This window comes from Meriones unguiculatus, chromosome 3 (assembly GCF_030254825.1).
Source record: "Meriones unguiculatus strain TT.TT164.6M chromosome 3, Bangor_MerUng_6.1, whole genome shotgun sequence".
Taxonomy (NCBI): domain Eukaryota; kingdom Metazoa; phylum Chordata; class Mammalia; order Rodentia; family Muridae; genus Meriones; species Meriones unguiculatus.
Genome location: NC_083351.1, coordinates 123242475 through 123263873, shown reverse-complemented (window position 1 = coordinate 123263873; position 21399 = coordinate 123242475). Strand labels below are relative to the sequence as shown.

The following is a 21399-nucleotide window of genomic DNA, read 5'->3' as shown; positions in this document are numbered from 1 at the left end:
CATTAAGTAGATGTACTTTTTAAGTGCTTTGGTATAAGGGCTCGGCCCTCTAACTCTCACTGGGCAGGCTTCTTTATTCCCAATTCGTCCTTAGGATCTCCTCTCTGGTTATGTTACCATAAATGTTTATTCAACATGTGTGATATTTATGACTGCCTAGAATTCAGAAATTAAGTGGCAACCTAGCCAGTCCAGGGCAACCATGTTCTCTTATACTGATGAGCATTGCCCTCAACCATCTAAATGCTACAATGGTTTACACTTTCCATGCAGCCTCGACCACCAAACTGTTCTTTACACTAGTACCTTAGGGGTCTGACCCTTTAGCTCCCTCAGTAATAAAGATGTGACATTAGGCGCTGAGTAGGGCCAAGCTTGCTTTTCAACTGGAAACAACTTTAGAACTAGAAGACGATAAAACCATCAGTCGCCATTAATTCTCCTCTCAAGTGAATGCATCAAAGGCTTATATAACTCAAACACTAAAATGAAAATTCAATAAAGCAAATCTAGTGATCCACTATGGTTCAGGAAAGGCAATCAGTGGTTAAAGGCCAAACTACCATTTCATTATGCAGAGATTTTAGGGACACAATGTGAACTTTGGCACAGAAAATTTTGTGTAAATATCAAGTGTGCTGTGGTGAAGGCTTAACTGTTTATTTTCCTGTCTCAATATTAATTTCCTGAGTCAAATGCATACGGATAGATGAATGGATAGATGATAGATGATAGATAGATAGATAGATAGATAGATAGATAGATAGATAGATAGAAGTTTCTAACTAAAAACTGGTTCCAAAGTACTATCATAAGCCAGTCACTTGGTAGTTTGGAATATGAAACTATTAAATAATCCCTTTGCACTTACGGTGCATTAGCTCCAGGTATGTTTTTCTAAGTTGTGACTATGCAACAACAATGCTGTGTTTACAGCAGAGTGGGGCCTCAGAGACAGCAATGAGAATTCACAGGAATAGTTGAGCACACTTGTAATGCACCACAGAGAGGAACTTACGGGTATGTTTGATAAGAACGAGCACCTGTCAAAGATTCCGGGAAGCCCAAGATACCCACACTTCCTACGGCAGGCACCTCTTCCCTGCCCAGGACGGAGTTTCTTATAGTTGGCATGACTGCGTGCTGGACACTGCTTCTTGCTCCATCTTCTCAGAGCGAATAGGAAAGGAAAATACTTCTTTTCTTTACTGCATTCTCCCTTCGTTAAATCACCTTCAGGACAACTAAGTGTTCCAGAAATAGGTGTCAGTAAAAAACAGGTATTTCAGTGCAATCGGAAAGGGCTTCTGCTTTGTTACCAGCATAGAGCATTCATGAAATCAATTTTCAGTACCTGTTGGATTAGGCTGATGTGAGAACTAGCTTTCCACAGCCCATCATCCAGGATGATTTGACAGGACTGGTATTTTATCATGAATACAAAGAGGATGAGCATATCCTCCTAATATATTCATTACTTGCCTCTCTGCAGTGGTAAATAATATACATATGGTAATTTGAGAGACATAGTGTTCTCATTGCTCTTTTTTTATTCTGGGAACTCTGTCTGCCTTTGGAAAATGCTGCAAAAATCAAAGGCAAAATTACCTCAAAATTTGATTTTAGATTCCTTCTATTCTCACTTTTTGGTGCCCACACAAGATATATTTCTTATTTTCTGTTTTGACATGTATTTTTAGGTAGCTTCTGCTATCGATCTTACAATCTTATTGTACAACCTTTTAGAATGATTGTACAACCTTCTAGAATGATTCAAAGAAGCAATCTATGTATTCATTAATAAACATATATTAAATACCTACTATGACCTAGGCACTGTACTAAATATTTAAAACAATAAGGAAGCCTCTGACCCAGACCCGTTCTTGTTTTTCAAACTATTATAAAATCTATGGCATCATATTAAGACAGAAAGGACTGTGGACTAGATGCCATAAACAGAAACAAATGAATAATGAATGACAAGTTGAAAGAATGTGAGTGCTTGGCAGAGCATGAGTCAAATTAACAGACATAAACTGATAAGCTAAAACAAAACAGGATCAGACCGCTGGACCCAGAAGAGCCATTTTTATAGACTAGACTTGAAGGGGCTGAGTTTTTAGACTGGAATATGAAGGCAGGGTCTATAGGATGGTTTTCTTAGAAATAAGTGAAAATAAGCTGTTTTACTCTGTCTGTGTGGACTTGATTTACGTGGCTTGTACTATCAGAATATAAGCCATTAAAAATCAGGAATTTCTTCATGTATATACTTAAAAGTATCCATTAACCTACTATTTTAGATCAAATGGACTTTGTTGAAAACAAAAGAAACTAAAGGTAGGCTTTTCTTGACTTTGTGTTCAGATGAGGGGGCAATGAAAGCAAATCAGTGAACAAATGCATCAGAAATAGATATTATGATATATGCTGCTACAAAGAAGACAAATGATCAGAAGGTATCTGTCTGCAAATACTTTGTGTGTGGTTGTCAGGACCAGCTGACCATGCAGGGGAGAGGGGAGTTTTAGACAGAAAACAAAATAGTTAACTGATATTTGCAAAAGAGAATTCTGCCTGGACAATAGCAGCATTAATAGACAATAGCAGATCAGGGTAAGCAAGCTACAAGTGTTTCTACAGTCTGACGCCTACTTTTATAGCTCAGGTGTCCTGGGATCCTGTTTTGTTGCTTAACGTAATCCCATGGCTTATTCCACGTCACAACAAATGAATTTCATAGCTGTAATCAAGACCTATGGTCCACAGATCTAAAACTATAACAATCTGGTTGACCATTTGTGTAATTGTTTTGTTATCTTCTATATCCTTACTAGATGAGGTCTTACTTAGCTGCCCTAGTTGACCTGAGCTCCTGGGTTTTAGCAATCCTAATAGCCCAGACTTCAGAGTAAGATGGCTCCCAGCTCTGCCTTATTTTTATTCTTCTTCTTCTTTTTAAATAGTTCTATAAGTTCACACCAACAGTTATCTAGAAACTCCGTTAAAGTATACCTGGTAATGATGCTGATACTGGTTAAAATAATGTATTAAGTATTTCTGTTATGCCCACCATTTAATGCTTAGAAATGGTGTAGTGGGGTTGCTGTTACCCAATTTTATAGATGTGAAAACTGAGTACACAGAGATAAAGTAACTTGCTTAATGCCATAATGCAAGGAAGTGGTATCATTAAGGTATAAAGCCAAACGACCTGGTCAATGCACTATTTTCATCTGTCTTTATGGTTTGTTGCTCTGAAACCCTGCCATCATTGTAGACCCCACTCCCTACTGAAAACTGCCTGCCTTTCCCTAGCACAGCTTGTGCTAAAACATTCAGGGACTGTTTTGAAGTAAATTTTGCAATTATTCCTTAGGTAGCATTTAAAATGTGAAGGAGAGTTCCAAGTGATTTCTTCTCAGGCTTCATTTAGAGGTATTGAATAGAGTAATTAGCATTTTTGAGAATGCTCCTTGACATCATAGTGTTGGGCACCTGTAATGTCAGTATGTGGGAGACTGAGCTGGAGACTGAGTGGCCAGGTCTGGACAAAATAAAAGCTTACAAGGACCAGATGTAAGGGAAAAGCAAGAGAGGGAAAGACAGAGGAAGGAGGAGAGACTCCCACTACCTACTCTGACAAACCAAGTTGTTCCTTTAGCTCTTCGAAGATGCTCACTATTAAATATCTTAGACTCAGCCCCTCCTTCATTGTGGATCTATGCCTTTAGAACTAACAGTCGTCCCCCTTCCCTGTACTTCTTAGGTCTCCTCCATACACTGTTAGCATTCCAACACAGAATTCCCAGATGATTGTCACCAAAATTCCATACATACTTGGTACAAATGTGAGCAGACTGATCTGAAAATGCTAATTCTAGAATGTTCAGTTCAACCTAAGCATCTACTAAGTCCTATCCTTGACACTTAAGTATAAATAATGTCTGTGAAAGGCTTTCAAATGTCTTGCCAGACTCTTCTTTTTATTTGGGGGGAGGGGTGATTGTTTGTTTAGTAAGCTTCCAAAAGTTGCATTGAATTGAAAAGATAGACATTTGAAAATTATTTTTTCCCCTCTCTGGACTAAATTTGAGTAAGTACAGCATGCTAAGTAAGCATGACTGATCACACAGATGAACATGACCCTTGCCCTCGTGGAAGGGTCTTGTAGAATCTGCTCCATTCCAAAACACTTTCACAATCTTTATAACATTTCAGCGTCTTCTTGTGCCAAGTGAAATGTGAGTTAACAGACAGATGCCTCCGGTGCTCATAATGAACAGAGGATAAAACCATAGCCCAAAGCCATGGCACCTAAGACTTGAATGTGATCCTTAAAGGATAGAGTAAGGAAAATAGATCAAATTTGGATGAAGGGAAGGAAAACTAGACATAAAAGAGTCAAGAATAACACCCAGATCTACATCTGCATCTGTTTAATTACTATCTTCTCCATACATTTTAAATATGTCAAAAATGTATAAAGATCCATTCAAATAGCCTGTAAGTTTCCATGCAGTGGGAGTAAGAGATCAATTCTCAGTAGTAAACAAATATAAAATATTTGGATCTCAATCTCAGCCTTTTCATCTTAATAACAATACTGCCAATTGTTGTCAGTTATTAAAATTTAATATTGGTTTATCTTTTAGTTAAACAGTGGTTATTCCTAAATGAGTTGTATACCCAAATCACCACACAGAGACTAGGATTTACTCAATTAACCTAGAGCACAATGCTGGGCAATGATTACTCCATCCTAAACCTCCAAGCACACATAGCTTCCTCCCATTCAGAATTTCCAGCATTATACTTGCTCTTAGTCATATCTTAGGTCCGATTCATCTCTCCTCTCAGTTCCAAGTCCCGTCCTCCCAATCTCTGCTCCCCCACTCCTCCCACTCTCTTCCTTCTTCTCTCTTCCAGACCAGAATGTCCCACCCTATTCTCTCCCTTGCTCAGCACTGAGAGAGGTGATGCTTAGAATAAGCGTCACAACATCACAATGCAATGTCTGGATTGAAACCAGATAGTGGGGTAGAGAAATCAGCATTTGAATGAGCAAGGGTAAATTGTATACATTCCACAAGAACATTATACCAACATTTTCCCCTTTAAGTCCAATAAAGAGCCCATTTTCTTTCAATACAGTAATAATTATGGAACAGTTATGAAAACTGTCAGGTAAGATTTACATGTGCAATGACCAGTTCACGTGCATTTGACAACTTAGGAGAAAGTATTTCATTAACTATCCTATCTTAACAAGTTTAGAGTTCTATACCTAAATTAACTTTTATCCATATTGGTATTACCTATATGAAAGTATTTTCTTAAATTCTAAACAACTTAAGCTTACTTGTGGAAATATATCTATTTGGTTTTCAACCCCACCAGACACTTGAGCAGGAATAAAATTAGTTACTGAAGTAAATAAGAAATGCATGTTAGCACCTTCCAAAAAAAATAAAAAGTTGACAGAGACAGTTTGCTGCCTGAACAGTCACCCACAACTCTCTATAACTTTGGAGCATCATCTTCAGCCTTCTGGCTCAGAATATTTGACAGACATAGATGCGAAGCAGGAACTGTTTAGGACTTGTTTACCCTGTCTTAGCAGAGTTCGGCAGTCAAATTGTCCTGCATATAAGCTTGCTCATTTTTGGCAGAATTCTGTCTGTCGTAAAACGAGGGCATTTTCTTTTAGCCTAGGTGGCTCGTTTGCCACATTCGAAGCCATCTCCAGACTGAGGTTCTTCGATGCTCATCATCTTCTTTGAGGTAGGCAGGGTGCTGCCAGGAGATGACCTGCCTCGTGGTCAAACAATCTTTAAAATAATAAAGACATTTTTAAATGCCATATCCTGTAGGCCTCTGAAGTTTTTGAAGACTTACCTATCTTTATGTAATCACCCTCTCTACGCAATCATATCTATCTGTTAAACCTGGGATGTATACTTTTGTGATAAATTAAACTAGTGTCTGACATGACCATGAGCTGATTAACTAGCAATTAACTTGCATTACCTAATACCCTAAATAGTTTGTAATAGCAGTTTAAAAATATTGGAAGTAACCTTGAATTTGTATCAATATATTAAAAATAAACTTAAAATATATAATGTATGAAAAAATAGACTTATTTTTTCATCAATATACAAAATCCTATACCAGAGTTAAAAATAACCATATTTGAGAATAACAAATAAAGCCATAAATTGAGTAGATTCAATAATCTACCTTTTGTTTTATTATTCCTGTAAGATACCCCTGTATTCCCCTTTTTTTATTTTTAACCCCCTTTCTCCTTATCTAAGAAAAAAAGAGAAAAGAAAAAGGAAAAAAGAAAAATTCCTGATTTTAACCTTGCATTTTCTCTGAATAAGACCATTCATAATTTATAACCATCTCCCAATGACAATAAAAATTCATAGCCATAGAAAACAACCAAAAACCTACCCAACCCCCTTTAAAGGAAATTGGATGTCATTCTCATGAAATTTTTCTAGTTGACGTTTTGGACACACAGAAATCCTGTTAGGTGGCCCAAAGGAAACTGGGAAAAATGGTTAATTAAGCAAGCATTAACATTTGTGGTCCAGTCTTTGAATGGAGAGAATTTTCAGGCTTAATAGAAGTCCTGTTTGGAACAGTCTAAAATGCTGGACCAATTGAGATTAGTAGCTTTTTTTCAAAGCTCTCTTGGGAGCAGGCTTTGATGAGAAACAGCAATTGAAGCAGTTAATGCAGGAATAAGCAGAATGCTGGAACATGCAAGATGCTGGAACAGATGTGTCAATGTCTCAGCACACTGGAGGGATGAACTCTGTCAGGTTTGGTCGAGCATCTCTAGTGTTCAGTTCTTTTCTTTTTCTGCAAACATATACTTTCTTACAAGTATTATACAGTCCTAAAATTATAAATGTATGAGATGTGCACGATAAAACTAAACTGTAAACCAATTTAATCTATGCCAATTAAAAGAATGGCATAATAAATTTTGAGGATATTGTACCTAGGATTTATTGGCCATGTATTGTTGAAATTCTGGATGGAAACATTTTTTATGTCTCAATCAGCTTCAGAGTTGTTCCCATGTGAAGGGATCAGCACTGTATGTTACCTGTTCTGTTTAGTCTTCTTGATTTCTCTCTTCTTGTGTGTGGCCAAGACCTTAAGGTGATCTTCCTCTGTGAATATATGCAAAACCTCTTCCCCAGCCTAATATATTCCCTGTTCTCCATTTTGGAATTAGGACCTTTATATGCTGCTTTAATGCAGCAGTCCTTTTTAAATTCCACTGTGTCTTAGCAGGTGTGTTACTTATCACATTTAAACATTTTAAAATTGATAAATCATTATTTAATATATTTTAGGAAGATATTATATTTCCCTTTTCTTTTATGATCATCTTTTTAAAATTACTGTTAGATAGTTTCATAATTGTTTGACCTGTAGGATTACAGGTTATATCTGTAACAGGTTTCATGTCATAACGTCTAAAATATTGTTGAATTCCACTGGATATACATGCTGAAGTATCATTAGTTCTAATTTGCAAGAGCATCTCCAAAACATTCACCATCTATAACAAATATATAACCTTAGGATCATGCTCTCCAGAATTTAAGGCAAAAGCCCATTATAATTCTGAATATGAGTCTATGGCAGGGTGCATGTATTTTAGGTCAACAAACTCTGTAAAATGGAGCACACCAGCCATTGTATGACCTCGTTCCAAGACAACAATAAACAGGATCTGCATTTCTACTTTAACATAGAGACCTTCATCTAGTAATTAAACCTTGACAACACACATATAATATTCAGTCTGATCAAGTTGGCCTATAGCTGAAGACTTTCTCTCCAGCATCTCAATGGGCTGCCATTTTGCAATATCTTCAAACCTCTGAGGATTTTTTTTTCATTTGGAACAACCTCTTTTGTTGTTATTGTAAGTATCAGATTGGATTGCTCTGAAGACTCTCTATTTTGATTCAACGATTCCCCCAACCTCTGTTCTATGACCTTTAATTTAGCATCTGTTTTCTCAGTTTCTTCTTTTTCCAAGTCTGTCTGATCCTGATTTTTCCCAAAGAGGATATGTAAAACTGAAATCATCAGAGAAAAAATTACTTGTATGCTAAGAGAAACAATCTCAAGTGGTATCCAGAAGAACTGTGTCATTGTACCTTCCTCCATTTTCAACATAGAAAATTATCTTTTTAATCTCAAAACCTCCTCCTAAGGACTTTACTTTCTTAGACCCAGCTTCCCTCCTAGACCTTACCAGTTCAGATGCTTGAGGCTTCTCTCTCTGTCTCTGGCTCCTGCTTCCAAGGAGAGGTATTTTTCCTGCCTCCCTCACTGGATCCTGATCCCTCCCTCACTCTGGAAAGTCATTGGGTCCACAAATGTTTGCTCCTCAGATGGGCAAGAACCCCTTCTCAAACGAATTTTGCTTTCTGCCTTGACTAGCAAAGTCTGGCTTTGAGAAGCTTTCTTGTTGAAGAACCACTTTTTTTCCCCCTCTACCTAAAGAAATTGACTCTCTGGAGTTTGTAGGTAACATTTTTTTGTTGTTGTTGTTTTTCTGCAGCCTGCTGGAGGCCTTGCTGCTCCGCAGGGGGTCTGTGTAATCAGCAATATGTGAGCTCCTAGTTCAGGAACTGCCATTTGTTGCTTTGTTTTTAAGGAACAGAACTAAAAAACTCCTCTATAGTTTTACTTTCTATATAAGTTCTTGCTAGTTTATTGTAAATTCTGCCCCACAATGCAATGTCCAGATAGTGGGGTAGAGAAATTAGCATTTGAATGAACAAGGGTAAATTGTATACATTCCACAAGAACATTATACCAACAGCCAATGGTTTCATAGTTCCATGCTGCCCATTAAATAATATATATGTTCGTGGTGAATAAAGCCTCATGTGATAGGTCCCATCTTTGAACATGAGCATGATAATTCTGTTAGACTTATATTCTGTTAGCTGTAATACCAAGCATCATTAGCCAGGGACTTAAGCAAATGAGAAGCTATCTTCCCTCTTCCCCCCACCATCCCAGGCATTAAGGACTGTCAGGCTAACAATCTCTGATTGATTAGAAGCAAGTGAGGTATCAGGGAATCAGCTGTTTAATCTTCGGTTGTTAGCATCCCGGATCCAAAGATAACTTCCCCGCGTCAGCTTCAAGTTTGTGCTCCAAGAAAGAAAGTGAATAGCAAAAACAACAGAAAGCCAAGGCCAGCTAAAGAGCTTTATCAAAAATAAAAAATAAATAAAAAATAAATCCCTCAAGTCATCTGCTAAGTATATTAACAAAGACTGCCTCTCATGGCTATCATACATGCAGTTCTTTTATTCCGTTAGGTGCACTGATCCACTAAGCTTCTGTTAGTGCTGAAAAGATAGAAGAAGAGATATTGTGTAGACAGATGGTATCATGTTCACATGTAATGTTTAAAATAAACATGCCTGGCAGGGCTGCTGGCCATCCGAAGAAATGCTCAACTCCAAATGATAGCAGGTGACACAGCTGGATGACTGCCTTTGGTTCTGTTTTCTATTAGTTCATCCTCCCTTGCCCTGTGTTATCAAATTTAAATCTTTCAGGGACAAGATTTTGTTTTGCATATATTCTTTATCATCCTCTGCTCGCTTTTCTTAAAGGAGATGAATGCTTGAATTATTCATTTGGAGCCCAGTGAAAAGACAGCCACAGTTACTACCTGTTCCACTTTCTCTAAAATGAACAGCTCCTTTGAATGATGGCTACATCATCCAAAATTCCAGGGAACAATTGATTATAAAACTGGCAGATGGATATAGACTCTGAAAGTTTCTCATAGCTCATTAGACTACCCAAAAGACTTCAGAAAAGAAAAGGAATAAGGAGGTCTGCCTGAAGTAGAGTGCTTCAGGCATAATAGAAGGTCAGAAGCCCCTTTATTTTCACTTATTAAGTTGAACAGAACTAGTAAGAAGACACCCAGCATTACACAAAAGCAACTACAGTTAGTTCCTTAATGAGTCACACCTTTTGTTCCTGATTGTAGCATATACAATAGTGCATTATTTTTTACCCAAATAGATGTACAATCACCATAATGTTCAAAGGCTGAGAAATAAAAATTAGTAAATTATTACTATCTAGAGGAGAAGTTATATTTTGAAAGCTTATAGTTTTATTTTTCCAATTTAAATTTTAAAATAATACTTTTTTGTATTTCTTGAAATGCTATGCTAGTATATCCTAGGTTGTTGAAATTGATAATAGACTACCAAGAAAAAAGTATACATGTAATATTCAATATATAAATTAGCTTCAGTAAGACTTTTGAGTCATTACTTCCACTAAACTGTCTCCTAAATTGAAATTATTCTATGGACTATGAAAGTTAGAATATAATGGGCACCTTATTTTGTCACTTAATCATCACTTTGTGTTCGTCTCCTTTTAATGTTTGAAGTACAGACATAGTGTCCTAGGAAAGTCATGTGGATATAATGATCTGGTTTTCTTGGTTAGTATAATATAATAGATTATTTTCTTTCTTCTGAACATTTTAGTTTCCTAAATGAGGTTTTTATTTTAAATGCTTCCCAAGAGGAACTCATTTTATTAGTAGTGCTTCTTGACATTAGATAGGGTTGGATAAATATGAACATACTAGCACACTTCTAAATAAACTCCCTATGGAACCTTTCAACTGAATGAAAAATATACTCTACATCAAAAGTCAATTCAGAAGACCTGTGTTTTCTTCCCTATACCTTGTAATGTTTTACTTTAACAGAACAGCCTTTTTCTTCTGGTAAGAATATTTTAATATATTTTATTATCTACATGGAGCACATCGTATAATTTTTGGTATATTATAACTTATTTAGAATATAATTTTCTTGATAATGACAATTAATACCTGTCTTTGTTAGGTTTTCTGTTGTTATAATAAAAACACTATGACCAAAAGAAACTTGAGAAGGAAAGGGTAACAATCAGCTTATAGGTCACGTATCACAGGCTGCCACTGAGGAAAGGCAGGGCAGGAACTCAAACCGGGCAGGAACCAAGAAGGAGATGATGCAGAAACAATGGAGGAGTGCTGCTCATTGACTTGCTCCCCATGGCTTGTTCTACCTGCTTTCCTATGACACCCAGCACCATCTGCCCAAGAATGGCACCATCTTCAAGAGCTAGGCCCTCCCACAACAATGTTAATCAAGAAAATGTACTTCACAAACTTGCCTACAAGCAAATTTATGGAGACATTTTCTCAATTGACAGTCCATCTTCCCAAATGACTCTAGTTTTTGTTAAGTTGTCATAAAACTCACCAGCAACCCATGTCTTGGTAGGTGTATTGAAATAAGCACATCTCCAGCCATGCTGCTTTCCTTTTAGGAATTTGTAAGTGACCCTGCAAACTGCTCTGGTCTCTAACTGCCACCCTCTTACATCTGAAGTAGAATGAAGCTTGAAATGGGAACTAAGGCATGGCACAGTGCAGATGCCCTTCCACTCAACTCTCCACACTCATCACTTCTCAGCCATGAATCTGACTGGCCTGTACCTTTCACATGACCACCAAAATATACAACTGTTTTTTAATTCTGTCCTCTTCCCCATACATTCCCAGTCCTTTCTTGTTATTCTTCCCTCACAAAACAGCAAACATGAAAAATTGAGAAACTTTCTGATTCAATGAAAATAACAATCTTTTGATGTTGTGATAATATACATGTAGCACATTTAGTATCCTAATCATTTTAGATGCATAGTTAAGTAGTATTAGGTACAATCACACCATTGGCAACAATCTCCAGCACACTTTAGTCTTGAAACACTGAAACCACCATGATATATATATTTTAGCATGTATCAATGTCTTTTTCAAGATGCTTCTTCCTGAAGATCCATAGTTGTTTATAACACAGAACTGATAGCCTATCTTTATGCTGCACTAATCAGTCCTTTTAAATAATTCTAAGTCTTAAGCCTAATTTAGCCAAGACAAAGCCGTTATGCTCTTAAACACGGTTCTAAAGTATATCCATCTTAAATAGCTACTTCAGCTTGTAAAATTAAATTAATCATTTTAGTGTTTCTACTGGCTGGCTTCCACCAGCATATATGTGCCTTTTCATTAAAGTAGCCCATGCATTACAGCCCTTGTTGCTCTATGGATCTTCGTGTCTTCCTTTGCTATTTAATGTTTCTTTGAAGTCAAAGAATAGCTCTTTGTGATATGCATCCAAATGTGCAGCTAAACCATAGAACTTAACCTTACAGAGGAAAGATGTAGTGAAGTATCAGGTCAAATGGGAAGACAGCCTTGAGAGAGACAATGGCTTTCCTGCTGAATTTCTTGGAATGGCCAACAGGTGGGAGGCCTGAAGGATGAGACCAGCAGCACAGCATGCTCCTTCATATTTCCTTTCAGTTAGTCACAACTCTTTCTTACTTTTAGGTCCCATGTAAAAATGTTCTAAAAGGAAAAGAAATTATACTGATTTTGGGGGGAAAAAGTCTTGACTCGTGAAGAAAGTTTAGGCTCATTATTTAGATTCATTATAGCACAGTCATTGAAAACATGAGATCTTTAAACCAACCACTAACTTTCTCCAAGCTTCTTTTCTTTATGTCTAGAAAGAGGATAGTGGTATCTATGGGTGTCTTCTAACACCTGAGAGGATTAAGAATGTGCAGCCAGCCTCCTCAGCCTGCTTGCTGACAGATAACCACATGAGCAGAGTGGTTAAAGCAGCACTTTCCTTCCTCTGCCTCTCTGCATATCTCCTTCTGTTATTAGAGCTCAAGAACCTTTTATTCAGGCTTTATTCTTCTTTGTTCATTTTGCTCCCTCTCCTCAAAGACAATAGAGCTCAAGGCTCATTGGTCATCATCAATGTCTCTTGGAAATTTAGTGAAAATGCAAAATGACCCCACTCCAGACTTATGAGTCAAATATCATAAAATGGAGCTAAACTGTCAGTGTTTTCATATGCCTTCAGGATGGTTCCAGTACACACTGAAGTTTGAAGGAGTTGTAGAGAACAGTAGTTTGGGTAGACTAGCTACAATCCAGGAAGCCGTTGGCAGAGACAGGACTATAACAGGAAATGGACTGCTTAGACCTTATGTTGTGAGGACACTGGTGGTTGTGACTAACAGGTCCTCATTGCCACCTTTCTCTGTCAGTGCAGTGGTCTCCAACAAAGACCGAAATGGTTTCCCAAGAGAATTTCATAATGGAATATCTTTGTCTGTCTGTCTGTCTGTCTCTGCCTCTCCCTCCCTTCTTCCCTTCTTTCTCTGTCTTCCTTTCCATTTCTAGTTATCAAACACAGGGCCATCTTCATGGCAGTATGCCAGTGAGGCACATGTGCCGCCACTAAGCTGCATCCTCAGCCCTGGAAATACTTATCGTCGTGACAGAGTTGGTACTGACATCTCCATGATCAAGGCAGAACCACCATAGTCCGTGCATTCAATTAAATACCTTGCAATGCACGTGGTAGCACCTCAGTAAAACAAAATTAACAGCTTAAAATGTCAATAATGCTGAGCTTGAGAAACCTTATAGTGACTTTCTAACACACTTACCTCTCCCCGCTATTGATTGCTTCTCTATCTGGTACCCTAAAAATTCTTCAGGTAACTTTTGTGAAACGTGGTATTCCTTGATATGTTTGAGAGAGAGAGAGTTCAACAAACTCTCCAAAATACTGTCAAAACAATGTCACTTGTACTTGTATGTGTGTTTATAGAAAATTTAGGAAGGGGCTAGGCATAGCTATCATCAAATTCTCAACGGTAGTCTTCCATTTCTCCTTTCTCTCCTCATGGTTTCTGCTCACTCACCATTTCTGTTTAGCAGTTATCTCAGCCCAGGAAAAAGGATGGCCATTTGTTGCCCTGTCACTTACCCACCCACCTTTCACATTCTACTTTCTGATACGTTCTTTTCTCATTTCATTATCATTGTTTCTTCCCTTTCTCTTCCAGAAAAATTCCCAAGTTGAGAAACCTGATTATCACTGCTTTTCCAAATTCCACAAGCAGACTCAGGGACCTCTGACCACTCTACACAGAGAAGTCCCTGGCTCCTGGTCACAGCCAGCACAGGGAAGAAAGACAAAAAGGCACCTTATGCAGAACATGGCTGTCCAAGGGAAAGACATGTACCAAGCCAGACACAGGACCAAGAAACTCATGAGGTTAGGTACAATCTAGAAAAACCCAAGATGCCTGGAAATATGGAGGACAGTAGATTATGGCAAGGACAAGCTGCAGGTAGAAAATGGTAGCAGTAAATTGGACCCGGTGATGCACACCTGTAATCCCAGCATTCTGGGAGGCTGAGGCAAGCGGATCTTTGTGAGTTTGAGGCCAGCCTGGTCTGCAAAGTCAGAGTGGTAACAGGTAACAGAGCATCAGGGAGAAGGGTCCAAGCTCAGGTGTCAGATACCAGACAAAAACGAGGCAGAACCAGCACACACAGAGAAGTAAGGAATGACCACTCACCTTAAACCAACAGGTGAAGTGGTGTGCTTCCCTCTCTTGAAGACTTTGTTTTTTTCTTTTATCACCAGGAGCCAATACACACAAAAGCTAGGGTCAAGAGGTTTGGAAACAAGACTGCTAAAGTGCTGAGCATGCTGAGGAAGCTGTGTGCAGTGGCAGAGGCATCTAGAGCCACTTGATTTCTCTTGTTCCCGTTCTCTGCAGGCATTCCTTCGCCATTTGTCCCTCTCTTCATCTCTTCTTCAAGACTTTTTTTTCCCCTTTGCTGACTTCACTAGGATAGGATTCTTTTCTTTTCTTGACTAACTAGTAAATTGCTTCTTTCCTAACTCTTAATTTTAAAAGCAACAGAATAGAGCTCTCAAGGGGAAAATAAAACAAAACTCAAAAACCACATTAAATTGCATTTGTACTTGTGTAAACATGCATGAATTGTTCTTTATGCCAGTAGATTCAAAGGCAAAAACAAACAAAAATCATTCTTTACTCCAGTGTTACAGACAGTTAGCAGGACTGGGGTATGTAACATCAATCCCAAAAAATATATTAAAGAAATATTTCCACACATGGCTGCCTTTTAGAATGTAACTTCATAAATGTTCTATTGTCACGAAGAGACACCATAACCAAAGCAATTCTTATAAAAGAAAGTCTTTTCAGGGCTTGCTTATGATTTCAGAGGTTTAGTCCATGATTATCATAGCAGAAATCATGTAGGTCCTGGAGACATACCTGACCCCCTAGGATCCAGTAGGAGACATACCCACACCTCGATCTGCAGGCAGTAGGATGAGAGAGAGAGACTGAACCAGGCTTGGGCTTTTGAAGCTCCAAAACCCACTGAAAGTGACACATTCACTCCAACAAGGCCACGCCTGCTAATGCCAGTCCCTAACCATTCAAATATATGAACCTATGGGGGCCATTCTTATTCAGACCACCACAGCTCGCATCAGACCCCCCTATAAATTGGTAGGAGTTCTAGCCAAACTTTCAACTTACTTTGAAAGTTTCTCAAATGATTATGAGGCACAAAGAGTTCGGGGCAACAAAGGTTGTCTTTAAAAATCCTAACTGCTGGCTTGCTGTCTTGCCGTTCAACTTTTCACCAACAAGTAAATTTTCAACCAAAACCACATTAGTTTTGATTAGTTGAGTGAAATCTCTGTTCATTGTGTTTCAACTTATTGTCAGACTTGAGATCAAGTGGGTAGTTATTTATTTCTATCAAGTCAACCTTTTGCCATCCCTTAACCAAAATAATAAATACTAGTTGTTAGTTTAATCTTCAACTTTGTTTCTTAGTATTTTAAATTATTCAGATACAACTTTGGACTGAGAGTGAGTGAAGAGAGGCACGGCCCCCAGAGCCCCAGATCTTTTCATAGAGTCCCAAGAATAAAATGGCTGTCACAATCCATGAGCACTTGCTCACCCACGCAGCAACCCTTTCAAAAGCTCACCCAATCTCATCTCCATTTCTTGATTTATTTTTCATCCTCAAGAGCTCAATTGTTTATGTTTTAACAGAAATGGTTACGAAGATCAAGCATAGGCCAGTGGGGACTGTGTCTGAGTAATATCCACTTTACTGGCATATTCCAATGTCTACTTGGCAAAAACTGAAACCATGGCCTTTTTTGTTCCAAGAAACTTTGTCTTTGGGTAGTTTGCAGATTTATCACTTGTTGGTCTACAGACTTTAGGTTACCTATCCAAAGCTGCCCAATTTTATAGGAAAAGCCTGGTGGTTTCCAAAAGTATTGCCAATTAATAGATCGCTCTGGATATTTGAGATCTATTTCCACAGAGAAAATGATCTTAAATGAAATTAATTAGGAGTGCAGAGAGCCAGAGAGGATAAATTCAGAATTGCATAATATATTTGGATACTAAAGAGGCCTGTGTCATCTCCAAGCCTAAAGAGACTGGCTGCTGGAGAATGAGACTCAGAAAAATGGATGGATGATAAGCCTGCCTTGGCATCCAGCTTTCCATGTGACTGTGCATGTCACATGGCCTTTCATGGACTATAGTAACGTTCTCCAGAGAAATAGAACCAGTAGGTTATTCTGTAAGTATATGTATGTTTCATATAGATGCATATATTATTTCATATATTATACAATGATATAAATATATATATATATATATGTGAAAGGAGAATTTTTGTGGTAACATATTCAGGTGATGATAACACCCAAGATGTTTATATTGAATCTGGAGACCCAAGAATGGCAATGATGTAACTCATTCTAAATCTGAAGTGAGAGATGCATGATGGAATAAAATCTACTCAGAGGCAAAGACCTAAGGTACAGAGTGTAATCCTGGGGAGTCTAATGACCTGGAAACCAGGAGCTCTCATGTCCAATGTCAGGACAGAATGAGGTGTCAGATCCAGGAAAGATAATTTAACCTTCCTCCTAGCTTGTTTGCTCGCTTTTCTAGTCTGCCCTTTAAAGACTTGAATAGTGCTCACCTAAAACAAGGGAAACCCATTCTCTTATTGAGACAAACTCTATTCTCTTCAAATAACACCCTCAGAGACACACCAGAATAGCATCTTACCAGCTATCAAAGTACTTCTTAGCCTAGTCAAGCAGACTCTACCATACAAAATTTGCTGTCATAAGTCTCAGTGTCCACATCCATAGGAGACAAGCTTAGCTGCGTAATATCCAAGGCCTCAATTAACTTTCAGTGCTCTTTGATACTCAAAAATAAGGCATATAACCTTCTGCCTTGACCAGTTTAAGTATCCACAGAAGCTGTTCATCAGACATGCCCTCAACCACAATTTATAGAATAATTTACTAGTTTACTTTCTATTTTGAATTGCAAAATTACAACCAGGTCTCTATTAGATTTTACCAAGGAATTAGTCATTCCATTGGGTATGAAAATGCTATAGATTTTTTTTCATTCCCTTTGTGGGTGGCCTTAATTGGTCATAATTGCTAGAAATGCAAAGTATGCACTAGATATGGATTTAAAAAAGATATGACTATGATTTCATTGAAAAAACTAAAGAATATAGCATAAACATACTAAAATCTGTACACCTAAAGAAGCTAAACAAGAAGGAGGACTCTGGGTAAGATGATCAATCCTCATTGATCATTGGACATTGGAAGAAGGATAAAACAGGAAACAGGACAGGAACCTACCACAGAGGGACTCTGAAAGACTCTATCCAGCAGTGTATCAAAGCAGATGCTGAGACTCATAACCAAACTTTTAGCAGAGTGCAGGGAATCATAGTAAGACCTGGAGAGGACAGGAGCTCTATAAGAAAAGCAACATAACTAAAATATCTGGGCACAGGGTTCTTTTCTGAGACTGATACTCCAACCGAGGACTATTCATGGATATAACGTAGAACCCCTGCTCAGATGTAGCTCATGGCAGCTCAGTATGACAGATGTAGCTCATGGCAGCTTAGTAAGGGGAACAGGGACTGTCTCTGACATGAACTCAGTGGCTGGCTCTTTGACCACCCCTCCCTGAGCAGGAAGCAGCTTTGCCAGGCCACAGAGGAGAACATTGCAACCACTCCTGATGAGACCTGATAAGCTAGGGTCAGATGGAAGGGGAGGAGGACCTCCCCTATCAGTGGACTTGGAGAGGAGCATGGGAGGAGATGAGGAAGGGATGGTGGGATTGGGAAGGAATGAGGGAGGGGGGCTACAGCTGGGATACAAAGCTACAAAATGAATAAAATGCAATTAATGTAAAAAAAATAAAAAACTAAATAAAGATAAAATAAAATATGGCCAGATCTCATAAAATGCTGAGTGGGCTGGCAACTTCTTTCATTAAAAACTGTATCTGAAAGAAAGATTTGGGGACCTAGAGGAGGCAGATGTGGGTGATCTTGAGTATACTGGGCATGAAGACAAGATGGTAGATGCTTTTGAGGCAACCCAGATCTTTCCCCAAAGATCTGGGAGATGAAGGTTCAATTTATTTATTTGCTTTTTGTCCATTTGTGTTATATATATAGTACAGTTAAATCAATTACCTAACAGTGGATAGAAGCACTGAGAGGCCTTGGTCTCTTCACTGAGAATGTATCCTCAAATGCACTCAAGCCTGAATGAAAACTGAGGGCCAGGTGCTATGGCTGGCCTCTTGCCTCATCTATTAACAGAGTGGAAACAGTATTAAAATTAAGTTAGCTCATCAATAAGCTGGAGTTATCTATAGAAAAGGTGTTTATAAGAACACATCTTACTCTGATACAAATAATCTGTTGGCTTCTTAAGGCTGATATAACAAAGTACCTCAACTAGGGGGCTTAAAACAACAAAAACTTCTTTTCTCAGCATTCTGGTGGCTAACAGCCTAAAATCTAGCTTTCTGTGGAACCGTGTTCCAATTGAAACACTAGTTAAAATCCTTTCTTGTTTCTCCTGAGCTTCTTATGAAAGCTAGCAGCCCGTGGCATTTCATGGCATGTAGCTGTATCCCCCCAATTTCTATCATCAAATATGATCTCTCCTGTGTCTCCTATGTCTTATAAGGACACCATGAGATTAAGAGCCCACCCTATTTCAGTATGACTTCATCTCTACTAATTACATCTGCTGGGACACTATTTTCAAACAAGGCTGTGCTCTGAAGCACAGGAGGACTTCACCATCTCTATTTGGAAGAAGCAACTCAAACCTGAAGGCCATCCAAATAAACGACACTGTGAGATGGATTCCATTTGTATCTTTCACCATAGCTAGAGTTTCTGATTTTATAAAAATGAAGAGCTAAAATTTATTGCCTGCCATCCCTGAGAAATAATATCCAGGATAGTGCCTAGGCTCTTTATAAACACATACCCTGTTCTGTATGGCATGTTCTACAGAAACTAAGTGAGAAGATTCTGCTGTCACAATAAAGACAATAGACCCAAGATTCTACTGGAAAGAATTAATGATGCTCCTGTAGCTTGCTTTTGTTACACCCACCCCTCCCCAAACTCCTTCGCCTCCATCTGACTCATCTCTAAGAGTCACTGAAATCCCAGTTGCTTTAAATCTAACCCTGTTGATGTAGCAGCAGGAAATCTGCAAACCAAATCAGATTGAACCAACAAACTCAATCAGAAGCATTTTAAACAATGTTGAAGGTTGTGGTCTTTTCTTGTTTGAGTTTTTCTGTCATAAAGGAGGGGTAGTGAGGACCTTGTATATCTCTAGGTAAATATTAATCTTCCTAAGGAATCAGTGAACCAACAGGTAGTCAGCCAACAGGTCAGTGCTCATTGGAAGATGTTCAGAGGCAGTAACAAACCCTAGCAGGCATCTTAGGCATCCAGCAAGCCCTTTGCCTTTATCTTCTTTCTGAAGCAGGCATACAAACTTCGACTAGCTCGTGACATAAGTTGGGTAAGTCACTTGTGTTTTTAAGATTCTGGCTGATTGCCTTCTGCCAAAAAGTATATTTGTTGTTTCTGGATGAGGCCTAGGTCCTCTGCAGTAATAGCAGGTAAAGTATGTTTTCAAATTTTAAACTCCCCTACACACCTGATGCTTGACACTGTACATGCTAAATGTAGTAAGTGAAAGGAAATTGAGAATCAGATTACTCTGTCATTAGCAGAGAATAGGCTGAGGGAGAAAAAAACTGAGGGGGAAAAGTTGGAAGAAGGAAAAGTGGGTATCAAAAGACTGGGACAAAAATCATTAACATAAATTAAAATAATTAAGAACTATCATGATAAGATATGATCGTGTCCCTTAATAAGAAAGTGGGTGGATTTTGAAAAGCTACTGGAATCTTTTCAGAACTTAGAGCTCTCTTCTTTCTTGAAGGCACTTAAGCCCATGTTTCCTAGATTAATATCTTATGTAAATCCTCTGTGTTAGGTCAAACAAGAGAGTAAGGTATGTATCAGAGTTGCGTGACTGTTTAGTGAGTCTTCTCTTAAGCCCCAATGCACGGCTGCAGAAACCTGAGTAGAGAAGAGAATGAATGAAACAATCAATATGTTTACTGGATTAATGCCTTAGCCCATTTTCCATTTCTAGTCCTGAATGACACAGTATGGTTACTTTATGAAGTAAATTAGTTCATTTCTTACTAGTCTGGAGGATGGGAAGTCCAAAGCTGAAAGGCAGCATATGGTGAGAAGCATCCTACTGGCAGAGATGCTGAGAGAGCTCCGAACCTCCAAGCCGACACAGGGCAGCACATTTCGGACAGCCATGTTGACCTGCATGTCTCTTCCTCGCATTACAAACCCACTACTCCTTAGGTAGACCTCACTCTCATAGCCTCATCAGATCCTGATCACTTCCAAAGGTCCAATCTCCAACCACCAGCAACATGTAATCTGCGGGACATGATTTCTGATGGGAAAGATTCACAGGAAGCACCTAGTGAGCCATTTCAGCACCACGGATGCAGTTTGCCATCACGGTTTTCTTTTCCAAAATGAACAAATAAGTAACAGTAAGAAGGGAATTCCATTCTTTTGTTGTCTAACTTCTCAACAACAGCATCCAGGAAGGAGTGCACAGGACCCTGTTTCTTTTCCTTCCTTGCTGGCTTCTGCTTTTTTATTCATTAGCAGATGACCTTGTCACCATTTGTCATTAGCAATCATGGAGATGCAAAGTCACGCTCTGAGTCAGCTCAGCTTTGCTTTGCCTCCTTTGGTCCTCACCTAGTAAAGGAAAAAAAAAGACCATTCTACAAGTCTATTAATAATTCTACTAATAACCAAAACTGGTTTGGCTTGAAGGGTGGAATTGGTAAGAGGAAAACCATTTATCCCTTGGATGCCACCTTCTCATCCGTCAAATGCTTGATGGGCAAGAAGAAAGTAAGGATGTGAGGACCGTGTTAACCACGAAGTCTCCAGGC

At 38.6% G+C, this 21399-nt stretch overlaps 1 protein-coding gene across 10 annotated transcripts in view; it reads left to right on the top strand.

Moving 5' to 3' along the window:
• Prlr (prolactin receptor) overlaps window positions 1-21399 on the top strand; it is a 186617-nt gene that overhangs the window by 97627 nt on the left and 67591 nt on the right. Inside the window, exon 1 of one of the 10 annotated variants that reach the window (XM_060380458.1) lies at window positions 19800-19919. The exons of 8 other annotated variants lie outside the window; for them this stretch is intronic. The gene's annotated coding sequence lies outside the window, so the exon portion shown is untranslated. Of the gene's footprint in view, window positions 1-19799; window positions 19920-21399 lie in introns of those variants that run through there. One more of the 10 variants, XM_060380460.1, reaches the window with a different exon arrangement.